Raw genomic sequence first — 13895 nt, 5'->3', positions numbered from 1 at the left:
TGGGGAGGAAGAGGATGGTGGATCTCCTGGTTCTCGTCACCCTCGTGTCCCTGTGTCCCCTCCTCCACGTCCTCGTGTCCCCGTGTCCTGTCTCCGCTGGCTCTCAGGTGGCTTCACTCAGGGGACCATGGTCGGTCGCTGGATGTGAATCTGGGGAGGAAGGAGACAGGAGGATGATGATGGGGTGGGGGAGAAAAAGGGGGACAACATCAGGGTCCTGGGGATGTGTCACCCACCGTCCTCGAGGTGTCCACCTTCTCCAGGTTGATGTAGCTGGTGTTGGGGGTCTCCATGTCTGTGGGGTGGAAGGAGAGGTGCCATGGACCCCTGGGTGCCACAGCGACCCCCAGCCCATCCCCACGCCCATCCCCACCTCCGTGCCCGTTACCTTCCCAGGTGGACGCCAGGTTGCCCATGGCAAAGCCTTGGGATCCGTCCCAGTTCCCGTCATCACTGGTGTACAGCTCCGAGCGGGACTTCAGCTTCTTCCTGCGTGGTGGGAGCCACAGGGATGAGACTCGGGACCCCCACGGGACCCCCCAGCTCGCCCCAAGGTGACGCATTTACCTGTACTGATCCTTCTGCCTCCGAGATCTCAGCAGGAGGATGGTGAAGATGGTGGTGACCAGGACCAGGACGGCCACCGGAACGCCCACGGACACCCCAACCTTGCTGATGCGGGAGCTGCAGGCTTTGTCCTGGTACCAGAAGGCCACCTGGTCCGAGCACCTGGTGGGAATGGTCATGGTGGTCATGGTGGTCATGGTGGTCATGGTCATGGTGGTTATGGTGGTCATGGTAGCGGGGTCACCATGGTCATGGTGGTCATGGTGGTCATGATGGTCATGGTGGTTATGGTGGTCATGGTAGCGGGGTCACCATGGTCATGGTGGTCATGGTGGTCATGATGGTCATGGTGGTTACGGTGGTCATGGTGGTGGGGTTACCATGGTCACGGTGGTCATGGTCATGTTGGTCATGGTGGTCATGGGGGTCATGGTGGTCATGATGGTCATGGGGGTCATGGTGCTGGGGGTGGTCATGGGAATGGGGTGGTCAGTTGTGAGGTCATCACGGCAATCATGGGAGGTGAGGATGGTCATGAGGATCATGGGGTGGTCACAGCTGTGAGGTCATCACGGGGGTCGTGATGGAGGGCAGATCATGGCGATGATGATGGTGAGAGCCATGGCATTTGGGGGGGACCACCCATTTTTGGGGGGCGGGTCCTTACTCGCACTGCAGCCCCACCCGGCCCACGGAGCAGCTGCCGTGGACGCAGGGCAGGGGGTTGGCATGGCGGGCGTCGCAGCGGGTGATGCAGATGACACCGGCGGTGGTCAGGTACGGCATGTAGTAGATCCTGAACTCCTCCTGGATGTAGCTGTCGCACAGACCTGAGGGCAGAGACGCAGGCCTCAGGTTTTGGGGTTCTCCAGAGGGGTGGGGGACACCCAAACACCCCGTGGGCTTCACTTACGTTCTTCCACCTCTTGCACCTCGATTTTGTGGACAGCGGTGAAGTTGGCGTTGAAGCAGACACTACCTGGCGTGGAGAGAGGAGCTGCTGGTGGGCAAGCCCAAGGCCAGCCACCCCCAGCGAGGAGCCGGTGCTGGCGGGGTGACCCCTGGGGTCACTCACAGTTGTCCCCTGTGCAGTTCTCGTTACAGTCGTAGTTTTGGATGGCTTTGATGAGGTTCTCGGAGATGCTCCTCACCGTCTCGTTGACCTTGGAGCTGGCGGGGATCTCCAGGATGACGTCATAGTCCACCACGATGCTGCCTGAGCTGCGAGGAGAAGGGGCAGGGCTTGGTTCTGGACCAAACTGGGACCAGTATGGGACGCCCAGTGTGGAGGGACACCACGGTTACACTGGGCTGGAGCGTCCTGGAGGAACTCCATGGACACAGCGCGGTTTGGAGGGATGTGGATGCTCCAAACTTGAAGGGAATCACCTCAAACTGACCCCCATGGGTCCCTTCACCCCAAACCACCCCACCGGAGCTCTGGAGACGGTCAGGACCCCACCTGGCCACTGGTGGAGACTCACCGCAGCTCTTTGATTATCACACCTCTGTAGCCCTCGATATGCCCATAAAGCACCGACATCTGGAAGAAAAAGAGAAGCCAGGGGAGATCCAAGCCCCCATCATGGTCCACAGAACCCCCTCAAGGGGCTGTCCCCAAGGTCACCCCCGGCATTGCTGAGCCCTGACCTGCTTCTGGAACGTTTCGTTAAACGCCTTGTAAGCATCTGAGGATGTATTTTTGAGATCTTCACTAAAATTCCTGTTGTCGACTTTGGCCGTCATCTCCACCGTCGCGTTCATCGTCACTTGGGCAAGCAGAGTAGACCCATAAGGAAGAGACCTGGGTGTCCCCATCCCACCCCTGGTGACCTTGGTCAGGGGACCAGCTTGGTCCCTCCACGGCGACCCCAAACCCCGGTCAGTCTCACCGAGGTGACCTCATTTCTTGGTTGGTCCCTCTGTGGTGACCCAACCTCATCCCGGGGTCAGTCCCTCCATGGTGGTCCCATTCCCAGGTCATACCCTCACTCCAACCCCTGGCTGAACCCTCAGAGGTGACCTCAGCCCAGGTCCAGGTCTGGTGGCCACCCCATGGCACCTTGGGACTCTTCCCTACCATTTTTGATCTCCACGATGTCCTTGGCATTCTGGCACCTGTCCCCTTGGAAATTGGGGAGGCACTGACAGGCGCCGTTGGCCCAGGTGCCCCCGTTTTGGCAGATGACCTCCTCGCAGTAGTCACCTTCGAACCCCTCAGGACACAAGCACTTGCCATCTTCCCACGTGCCACCATTCTGGCACTGACCTGGGAGAGGGAACCGAGGACACAGGAACTGTGACATGGCCTGGAGAAACCCCAGAAGCCACCTACACAATGCCAGGGACACCGCAAGGAGAAAGGACATGGATATGGAGGGACACCAAGGAGGAAGACTCACCTGGACTTGTGACTGTGGTTGTCGTGGTGGTGGTGGTCGTAGTGGTGGCCGTGGTCGTGGTCGTTGTGGTTGTTTTGGTGGGGGTGGCCGAGGTGGTTGAGGTGGTGGTGGATGGGGTTGATGTGGTGGTGGCAGTCGAGGGGGATGAGGTGCTGGAGGACGCAGTCGAGTTGCTCCTGGTGGTGGTGGAAGAGGTTGGCGTGGTGGTGGCAGTTGAGATGCTCGAGGTGCTGGAGGATGCAGTCGAGCTGCTGGTGGTGGTGGTGGACGGGGTTGATTCGGTGGCGGTTGCTGAGGTACTCGAGGTGCCAGAGGACGCCGTCGAGCTGCTGGTGGTGGTGGATGGGGTTGACATGGGGGTAGTCGAGGTGGATGAGGTGCTGGAGGACGCCGTCGAGCTGCTGGTGGTGGTGGGAGGGGTTGGCATGGTGGTTACAGTCGAGGTGGGTGAGGTGCTGGAGGACGCCGTCGAGCTGCTGGTGGTGGTGGTGGACGGGGTTGATTCGGTGGTGGTCGCTGAGGTGCTCGAGGTGCCAGAGGACACAGTCGAGCTGCTGCTGGTGGTGGTGGACGGGGTTGAGGTGCTGGTGGACGAGGTAAATGTGGTGTTGGCAGTCAAGGTGGGCGAGGTGCTGGAGGACGCAGTCAAGCTGCTGCTGGTAATGGTGGTGGTGGAAAGGGTTGACGTGGTGGTGGCAGTCGAGGTGGGTGAGCTGCTGGAGGATGCAGTTGAGCTGCTGGTGGTGGTACTGGACGGGCTTGATGTGGTGGTGGACAGGGTTGACGTGGTGGTGGCAGTTGAGGTGGGTGAGCTGCTGGAGGATGCAGTCAAGCTACTGGTGGTGGTGGATGGGCTTGACATGATGGTGGCAGTCGAGATGCTCGAGGTGCTGGAGGATGCAGTTGAGCTGCTGGTGGTGGTGGGAGGGGTTGGCGTGGTGGTGGCAGTCGAGGTGGGTGAGGTGCTGGGGGACACAGTTGAGCTGCTGGTGATGGTGGACGGGGATGACACAGAGGTGGCAGTCAGGGTGGTTGAGATGCTGGAGGACACAGTCGAGCTGGTGGTGGTGGTGGTGGTGGATGGGGTTAACATGGTGGTGGCAGTCAAGGTGGTTGAGATGCTGGAGGAAGCAGTCAAGCGGCTGGTGGTGGTGGTGGATGGGGTTGACAAGGTGGTGGCAGTCGAGATGGGTGAGATGCTGGGTGATGCAGTCGAGCTGCTGGTGATGGTGGACGGGCTTGACTCGAGGGTGGCAGTTGAGGTGCCGGAGGACACAGTCGAGCTGCTGGTGATGGTGGTGGACGTGCTTGCTGCAGTGGTTACAGTTGAGGTGGGTGAGGTGCTGGAGGACACAGTCGAGCTGCTACTGGTGGTGATGGTGGTGGACGGGCTTGCCGCGGTGGTTACAGTCGAGGTGGGTGAGGTGCTGGAGGACGCCGTCAAGCTGCTGGTGGTGGTGGACGGGGATGACACAGCACCGGCAGTTGAGGTGGGTGAGGTGCTGGAGGACACAGTTGAGCTGCTACTGGTAGTGATGGTGGTGGACGGGGTTGACACGAGGGTGGCAGCAGAGGTGGGTGAGGTGCCAGAGGACACAGTCAAGCTGCTGGTGGTGATGGTGGAAGGGCTTGACACGGTGGTGTCAGTTGAGGTGGGTGAGGTGCTGGAGGATGCAGTCAAGCTGCTGGTGGTGATGGTGGTGGATGGGCTTGACATGGTGGTGGATGAGCTTGACTCGAGGGTGGCAGTCGAGGTGGGTGAGGTGCTGGAGGACACAGTCGAGCTGCTACTGGTGGTGATGGTGGTGGACGGGGTTGACACGAGGGTGTCAGTCGAGGTGGGTGAGGTGCCGGAGGACACAGTCGAGCTGCTGGTGGTGATGGTGGTGGACGGGCTTGACGTGGTGGTGGATGGGCTTGACTCGAGGGTGGCAGTTGAGGTGGGTGAGGTGCTGGAGGACACAGTCGAGCTGCTGGTGGTGGTGGTGGACGGGGTTGACGAGGTGGTGACAGTTGTGATGGGTGAGGTGCTGGGGGATGTAGTCACGCTGCTGGTGGTGATGGTGGACGGGGTTGGCGTGGTGATGGCAGTCAAGGTGGTTGATATGCTGGGGGGTACAGTCGAGCTGCTGGTGGTGGTGGACGGGCTTGCCACGGTGGTTACAGTCGAGGTGGGTGAGGTGCCGGAGGACACAGTTGAGCTGCTGCTGATGGTGGACGGGGATGACACAGCACCGGCAGTTGAAGTGGGTGAGGTGCTGGAGGACACAGTTGAGCTGCTACTGGTGGTGATGGTGGTTGATGGGGTTGACACGAGGGTGGCAGCCGAGGTGGGTGAGGTGCCAGAGGACACAGTCAAGCTGCTGGTGGTGATGGTGGAAGGGCTTGACACGGTGGTGTCAGTTGAGGTGGGTGAGGTGCTGGAGGATGCAGTCAAGCTGCTGGTGGTGGTGGTGGAAGGGGTTGATGTGGTGGTGTCAGTCAAGGTGGTTGAGATGCTGGGGGGTGCAGTCGAGCTGCTGGTGGCGGTGGACGGGGATGACACAGCACTGGCAGTTGAGGTGGGTGAGGTGCTGGAGGACACAGTCGAGCTGCTACTGGTGGCGGTGGTGGTGGACGGGCTTGCCGTGGTGGTTACAGTCGAGGTGGGTGAGGTGCTGGAGGACGCAGTCAGGCTGCTGCTGATGGTGGTGGACGGGGTTGACACAAGGGTGGCAGCAGAGGTGGGTGAGGTGCTGGAGGACACAGTTGAGCTGCTGGTGGTGATGGTGGAAGGGCTTGACACGGTGGTGTCAGTTGAGGTGGGTGAGGTGCTGGAGGATGCAGTCAAGCTGCTGGTGGTGTTGGTGGTGGACAGGCTTGACGTGGTGGTGGACGGGCTTGACTCGAGGGTGGCAGTTGAGGTGGATGAGGTGCTGGAGGACACAGTCGAGCTGCTGGTGGTGTTGGTGGTGGACGGGCTTGACGTGGTGGTGGACGGGCTTGACTCGAGGGTGGCAGTTGAGGTGGGTGAGGTGCTGGCGGACACAGTCGAGCTGCTGGTGGTGGTGGTGGTGGATGGGTTTGACGTGGTGATGGCAGACGAAGTGGTTGATATGCTGGGGGCTGCAGTCGAGCTGCTGGTGGTGGTGATGGTGGTGGAAGGGCTTGACACGGTGGTGTCAGTCAAGGTGGATGAGGTGCTGGAGGACGCAGTCAAGCTGCTGGTGGTGATGGTGGTGGACGGGCTTGACGTGGTGATGGCAGTTGAGGTGGGTGAGGTGCTGGGGGATGCAGTCGAGCTGCTGCTGGTGGTGGTGATGGACGGGGTTGGCGTGGTTGTGGGCGGGATTATCGTGGTGGTGGGCGGGGTTAACGTGGTGGTGGGTGGGGTTGGCGTGGTGGTGGATGGGATTATCGTGGTGGTGGGTGGGGTTGGCGTGGTGATGGACGGGGTTGGGATGGTGGTGGATGGGGTTATCATGGTGGTGGGCAGGGTTGGCGTGGTGGTGGAAGGGGTTAATGTGGTGGTGGGCGGGGTTGGCGTGGTGGTGGATGGGATTATCGTGGTGGTGGGCGGGGTTAACGTGGTAGTGGGCGGGGTTGGCGTGGTGATGGATGAGATTATCGTGGTGGTGGATGGGATTATCGTGGTGGTGGGTGGGGTTAATGTGGTGGTGGGCGGGCTTGGCGTGGTGATGGACGGGGTTGGCATGGTGGTGGATGGGGTTGGCATGGTGGTGGGCGGGGTTGGCGTGGTGGTGGGCGGGGTTGATATGGTGGTGGGTGGGGTTGGCGTGATGGTGGATGGGGTTAGCGTGGTGGTGGGCGGGGTTGGCATGGTGGTGGGTGGGGTTGGTGTGATGGTGGGCGGGGTTGGCGTGGTGATGGACGGGATTATCGTGGTGGTGGGCGGGGTTAATGTGGTGGTTGGCGGGGTTGGCGTGGTGGTGGATGGGGTTGGCATGGTGATGGGTGGGGTTGGTGTGGTGGTGGGCGGGGTTAATGTGGTGGTGGGCGGGGTTGGCGTGGTGGTGGATGGGGTTAGCGTGGTGGTGGGCGGGGTTGGCGTGGTGGTGGGCGGGGTTAACGTGGTGGTGGGCGGGGTTGGCGTGGTGGTGGATGAGATTATCATGGTGGTGGATGGGATTATCGTGGTGGTGGGCGGGGTTAACGTGGTGGTGGGCGGGGTTGGCGTGGTGATGGACGGGGTTGGCATGGTGGTGGATGGGGTTGGCATGGTGGTGGACAGGGTTGGCGTGGTGGTGGACGGGGTTGGTGTGGTGATGGGCGGGGTTGGCATGGTGGTGGATGGGGTTGGCATGGTGATGGACGGGGTTGGCGTGGTGGTGGATGGGGTTGGCATGGTGGTGGGCGGGGTTGGCGTGGTGATGGACGGGATTATCGTGGTGGTGGGCGGGGTTGGCATAGTGGTGGATGGGATTATCGTGGTGGTGGGCGGGGTTAACGTGGTGGTGGGTGGGGTTGGCGTGGTGATGGACGGGGTTGGCATGGTGGTGGACGGGGTTATCATGGTGGTGGGTGGGGTTGGCATGGTGGTGGGCGGGGTTAATGTGGTGGTGGGCGGGGTTGGCGTGGTGGTGGGCAGGCTTGGCGTGGTGATGGACGGGATTATCGTGGTGGTGGACGGGGTTGGCATGGTGGTGGATGAGATTATTGTGGTGGTGGATGGGATTATCGTGGTGGTGGGCGGGGTTAACGTGGTGGTGGGCGGGGTTAGCGTGGTGGTGGGTGGGGTTGGCGTGGTGGTGGACGGGGTTGGCATGGTGGTGGACAGGGTTGGCGTGGTGGTGGATGGGATTATCGTGGTGGTGGACGGGGTTAATGTGGTGGTTGGCGGGGTTGGCGTGGTGATGGACAGGGTTGGCGTGGTGGTGGATGGGATTATCGTGGTGGTGGACGGGGTTAATGTGGTGGTTGGCGGGGTTGGCGTGGTGATGGACAGGGTTGGCGTGGTGGTGGAAGGAGTTAATGTGGTCGTGGATGGGGTTGGCATGGTGGTGGGCGGGGTTGGTGTGGTGGTGGGCGGGGTTGGCGTGGTGGTGGGCGGGGTTGGCATGGTGGTGGGCAGGGTTGGTGTGATGGTGGGCGGGGTTGGCGTGGTGATGGACGGGATTATCGTGGTGGTGGACGGGGTTGGCGCGGTGGTGGACGGGGTTGACATGGTGGTGGGTGGGGTTGGTGTGGTGGTGGAAGGGGTTGGCATGGTGGTGGACGGGGTTATCATGGTGGTGGACAGGGTTGGCGTGGTGGTGGGCGGGGTTAATGTGGTGGTGGGCGGGGTTGGCGTGGTGGTGGGTGGGATTATCGTGGTGGTGGACGGGGTTGGCATGGTGGTGGATGGGATTATCGTGGTGGTGGGCGGGGTCAACGTGGTGGTGGGCGGGGTTAGCGTGGTGGTGGGTGGGGTTGGCGTGGTGGTGGGCAGGCTTGGCGTGGTGATGGACGGGGTTGGCATGGTGGTGGACAGGGTTGGCGTGGTGGTGGATGGGATTATCGTGGTGGTGGGCGGGGTTAATGTGGTGGTTGGCGGGGTTGGCATGGTGATGGACAGGGTTGGCATGGTGGTGGGTGGGGTTGGCGTGGTGGTGGGCAGGGTTGGCGTGGTGATGGACGGGATTATCGTGGTGGTGGACGGGGTTGGCATGGTGGTGGATGGGATTATCGTGGTGGTGGACGGGGTTAACGTGGTGGTGGGTGGGGTTGGCGTGGTGGTGGGCACGGTTGGCGTGGTGATGGACGGGGTTATCGTGGTGGTGGACAGGGTTGGCGTGGTGGTGGATGGGGTTGGCATGGTGGTGGATGGGATTATCGTGGTGGTGGGCGGGGTTAACGTGGTGGTTTGCGGGGTTGGCGTGGTGGTGGAAGGAGTTAATGTGGTGGTGGATGGGGTTGGCGTGGTGGTGGATGGGATTATCGTGGTGGTGGGCAGGGTTGGCATGGTGGTGGCAGTCGAGGTGGGTTCGGTGCTGTGGGGCTCATTTGAGCTGATGGTGTTGCTGGTGGTGTCCGTTTTTGTCTTCCCTGCTGGAGTAGTGGTGGCCCCTGTTATCCCAGGACAGACACGGCCGCGCCCTTGGTGGTGGACATTCCACCATCTCCTACACATGAAGGGCCTCTCCTGGCCGACCTCACCAACATTTCCCACCCCCCATGGACCCCCAGAGCCTGCAGAGCCCCACAAAGGACACACAGACCCCCCCCTCCCAAACACACCTGGACCTCCTCAAAGACCCCCACCCACAACAGACCAATGCTTCCCAAAGCCCCACCCTTGGTTCTCCAAAAATGCCCCGAGGATTCCCAAGTCCCCCAGTTGGATCCCAAAGCCCTGTGACCCCAAAGATCCGTTGACCCCCCTCAAACGCCCCCGGAACCCCAAAGACCCCCATCCACAACATCCCCACGCATGGTTCTGGAGCCCTCCCAGCATGGGGTGGGGGACGTGTCCCAGTGCCACCACGGGTGGGGACGTGTCCCAGTGCCACCATGGGTGGGGATGTGTCCCAGTGCCACCACGGGTGGGGACGTGTCCCAGTGCCACCATGGCTGGGGGACATGTCCCAGTGCCACCACAGGTGTGGACACGTCCCAGTGCCACCATGGGTGGGGGACATGTCCCAGTGCCACCACGGGTGGGGACGTGTCCCAGTGCCACCATGGCTGGGGAGGGGTCCCAGTGCCACCACAGAGTGGGGAACATGTCCCAGTGCCACCACAGGTGTGGACACATCCCAGTGCCACCACAGGTGTGGACATGTCCCAGTGCCACCACAGGTGTGGACACATCCCAGTGCCACCACAGGTGTGGACATGTCCCAGTGCCACCACAGGTGTGGACATGTCCCAGTGCCACCATGGGTGGAGGACGCGTCCCAGTGCCACCATGGGTGGAGGACGCGTCCCAGTGCCACCACAGGTGTGGACATGTCCCAGTGCCACCATGGGTGGAGGACGCGTCCCAGTGCCACCACAGGTGTGGACATGTCCCAGTGCCACCACAGGTGTGGACACGTCCCAGTGCCACCACGGGTGTGGACATGTCCCAGTGCCACCACAGGTGTGGACACGTCCCAGTGCCACCACGGGTGTGGACACATCCCAGTGCCACCATGGGTGGGGAGGCGTCCCAGTGCCACCACAGGTGTGGACACGTCCCAGTGCCACCACGGGTGTGGACACATCCCAGTGCCACCATGGGTGGGGAGGCGTCCCAGTGCCACCACGGGTGTGGACACGTCCCAGTGCCGCGTCCCAGTGCCACCATGTCCCACCTGTGAAGACGAGCAGGACGCAGACGCAGAGCACGGCCGGGCTGCCCCACAGCCGCCCCATGGCCCCGAGCCGCCGGAGTTGGGGGGCAGAGATGGACGCGAGGATCCGTCCCCAAGCGCGGGCGGAGCGCGACTGGGGACGCGGACGACACCTGGAGAGGACCTTTGGTCGCAATAAAAGGAAGTGGGAGAAACGAAAGCGCCGCCGCGGGTGCCAGGAATGTGCTGTGACAGGTGCCACCGCCCTTTTCCTGGCACGCGTGGTGACAAGGGACACCAGGTGTCCTTTGGCGCCTGGTGGCACTCCCGCGAGGTTCAGGCGGTTCCTCTGGGCACGTCGCGGCGTCTCCGCGGGAACGTCCAGGTGCGTCCAAGGCCGTGCTCTGATCCCATCGGGATGTGGGACGTGGTGGGGGCGGTGGGACAGGGGACACGGGACATGGGATGGGGACAGGGGACATTGGACATGGGATGTGGGATGGGGAGGTGGGACATGGGACACAGGACATGACACGGGGAGGTGAGACATGGGGTGGGACAGGGGACACAGGACAAGGGACATGGGATGGGGACAGGGGATATGGGATGGGGAGGTGGGACATGGGACAGGGGACATGGGATGGGGACAAGGGACATCGGACATGGGACGTGGTGGGGGCGGTGGGACAGGGGACAGGGGACATGGGATGGGGACAGGGGACATTGGACACGGGACATGACATGGGGAGGTGGGACATGGGGTGGGACAAGGGACAAGGGACAAGGGACATGGGATGGGGAGGTGGGACATGGGGTGGGACAGGGGACAGGGGACATGGGACATGGCATGGGGAGGTGGGACATGAGACACGGGACATGACATGGGGAGGTGGGACATGGGGTGGGACAGGGGACAGGGGACATGGGACATGGCATGGGGAGGTGGGACATGGGACACGGGACATGGGCGTGGGGAGGTGGGACATGGGGTCACGGTGTGGGACAGGGGACAGGGGACAGAGGACGTGGGATGGGGACAAGGGACATGGCATGGGGAGGTGGGACAGGGGACACGGGTCATGGGATGGAGACAAGGGACATGGGATGGGGAGGTGGGACATGGGACACGGGACATGACATGGGGAGGTGGGACATGGGGTGGGACACGGGACAAGGGACAAGGGACATGGGATGGGGACATGGGGATGTGGCATGGGGAGGTGGGACATGGGACATGGGTCATGGGATGGGGACAAGGGTCATGGGATGGGGAGATGGGACATGGGACACGGGACATGAGGCATGGGGAGGTGGGACATGGGGCCACGGTGTGGGACAGGGGACAAAGGACATGGGATGGGGACAGGGGACATGGGGTGGGATAGGGGACAAGCGACATGGGACATGGGATGGGAACAAGGGACATGGCATGGGGAGGTAGGACATGGGGTTGGACACGGGACAAGGGACATGGGACATGGCATGGGGACAGGGGACATGGCATGGGGAGATGGGACATGGGACACGGGTCATGAGGTGTGGGGAGGTAGGACATGGGGTTGGACACGGGACAAGGGACATGGGACATGGGATGGGGACAGGGGACATGAGGTGGGACAGGGGACAGGGGACAAGGGACATGGTTGTGGTGGGACATGGGGAGGGGAGGTGGGACAGGGGACACAGGATGGGGACACGGGACATTGGGTGGGACAGGGGAAAAGGGACAAGGACATGGTGGGACACAGGATGGGGACATGGGACACGGGGGTCAGGATGTGGGACAGGGGACACGGGACGGGGACATGGGATGGGGACAAGGACATGGGGTGGGACACAGGATTTGGGACACGGGATGGGGACGCTGCAGGGGATTTGGGACATGGAGGGGACACGGGACACCCCTGTGGGGTGGCAGCGCTGGGGATGGGACAGATTTGGGGTCCGCTGGAGGTTTTGGGGTGAATCCCTCCGATTTGGGGTGCAGTGAGGCTTCGGGGTGAATCCACGTGGATTTTGGGGTGAATCCATGGAGATTTGGGGTGAATCTCTCCTGATCTGGATGTGTGGCAAGTTTTGGGATGAATTGCATGGATTTGGGGTGAATCCATACATTTTTGGGGTGAAACGCTCCTGATTTGTGTCTGTGGAGGTTTTTGGGGTGAATCCCTTAATTTTTGGGGTGCAATGAGGCTTTGAGGTGAATCCATGTGGGTTTGGGGGTGGATCCATAGAGATTTTGGGGTGAATCCACGTGAGTTTGGGGTGAATCCATGGAGATTTTGGGTTGAATCCACGTGGTTTTGGATTGAATATCTCCTGATTTGTGTCTGTGAAAGTTTTTGGGGTGAGTCCCTTCATTTTTGGGGGTGCAGTGTGGATCTGGGGTGAATCCACGTGAATTTCAGGGTGAATCCCTCCAGCTTTGGGGTCACAGCGAGGTTTTTGGGATGGATTCGGGTTTATTCGGGGCCCGGTGCCCGTTTTTGGGGTGAATCACGAGGAATTTGGGATGAGCTGGATGTGACACCCCCACCTCCCCGGGGACCCCACAGGAAGGAGCCGAGACCCGACTGAGTCACCCCAAAATGAGTCACCCCCGGGGGGGGGGTCCTGAGTGGGGTTTGGGGGGGGTCCCATGGGGGATTTTGGGGTCCTGGGTGGGGTTTCAGGGGTGCCAGAAGGGATTTGGGGTCTTGGGTGGGGTTTGGGGGGTCCAGGGGGGATTTAGAGACTCCCTCGGGGGGGATTTTGGGGTCCTGGGTGGGGTTTGGGGGGTCCAAAAATGGATTTGGGGGATACCGGGGGGGATTTCGGGGTCTTGGGTGGGGTTTTGGGGGGTCCCATGGGGGATTTTGGGGTCTTGGGTGGGGTTTGGGGGTCCCGGGGGATTTGGGGACTCCCGGGGGAATTTTGGGGTTCTGGGTGGGGTTTGGGGGGGTCCTAAAGGAGATTTGGGGTCTTGCGTGGGGTTTGGGGGTCCCGGGGGGATTTAGAGACTCCCTCGGGGCGGATTTTGGGGTCCTGGGTGAGGTTTGGAAGGGGTCCCATCGGGGATTTTGGGGTCTTGGGTGGGCTTTGAGGGGTCCCAGGGGGGATTTGGGGACTCCCGGGGGAATTTTGGGGTTCTGGGGGGGTTTGGGGGGTCCCAGCAGGGATTTGGGGTCTTGGGTGGGGTTTGGGGGGTCCAAAAAGGGATTTGGGGGGTCCCAGGGGTGATTTGGGGTCTTGGGTGGGGTTTGGGGGGTCCCGGGGGGATTTAGAGACTCCCTCGGGGGGGATTTTGGGGGCCTGGGTGAGGTTTGGGAGGGGTCCCATGGGGGATTTTGGGGTCTTGGGTGGAGTTTGAGGGGTCCCAGGGGGGATTTGGGGACTCCCGGGGGAATTTTGGGGTTCTGGGGGGGTTTGGGGGGTCCCAGGGGGGATTTGGAGAATTTGGGTGAGTCCTGGATCTTTGGGGGAATTTTGGGGCAGGTTCTGGGGTTTTTTTGGGGGGGGTCCTATGTTTTTGGGGAGATTTTGGAGGAGGTTCTGGGTTTTTGGGGGGGGAGGTTCTGGATTTTTGGGGAGATTTTGGGGCAGGTTCTGGGGTTTTTTTGGGGTGTTTGGGGGAGATTTTGGGGGGTCCTGGGTTTTTAGGGAGATTTTGGAGGGTTTTTTTTTTGGTGTTTCT

The sequence above is a fragment of the Vidua macroura genome, unplaced genomic scaffold, assembly GCF_024509145.1.
Source record: "Vidua macroura isolate BioBank_ID:100142 unplaced genomic scaffold, ASM2450914v1 whyUn_scaffold_180, whole genome shotgun sequence".
Classification (NCBI taxonomy): Eukaryota; Metazoa; Chordata; class Aves; order Passeriformes; family Viduidae; genus Vidua; species Vidua macroura.
This window is presented reverse-complemented; position numbering follows the sequence as displayed.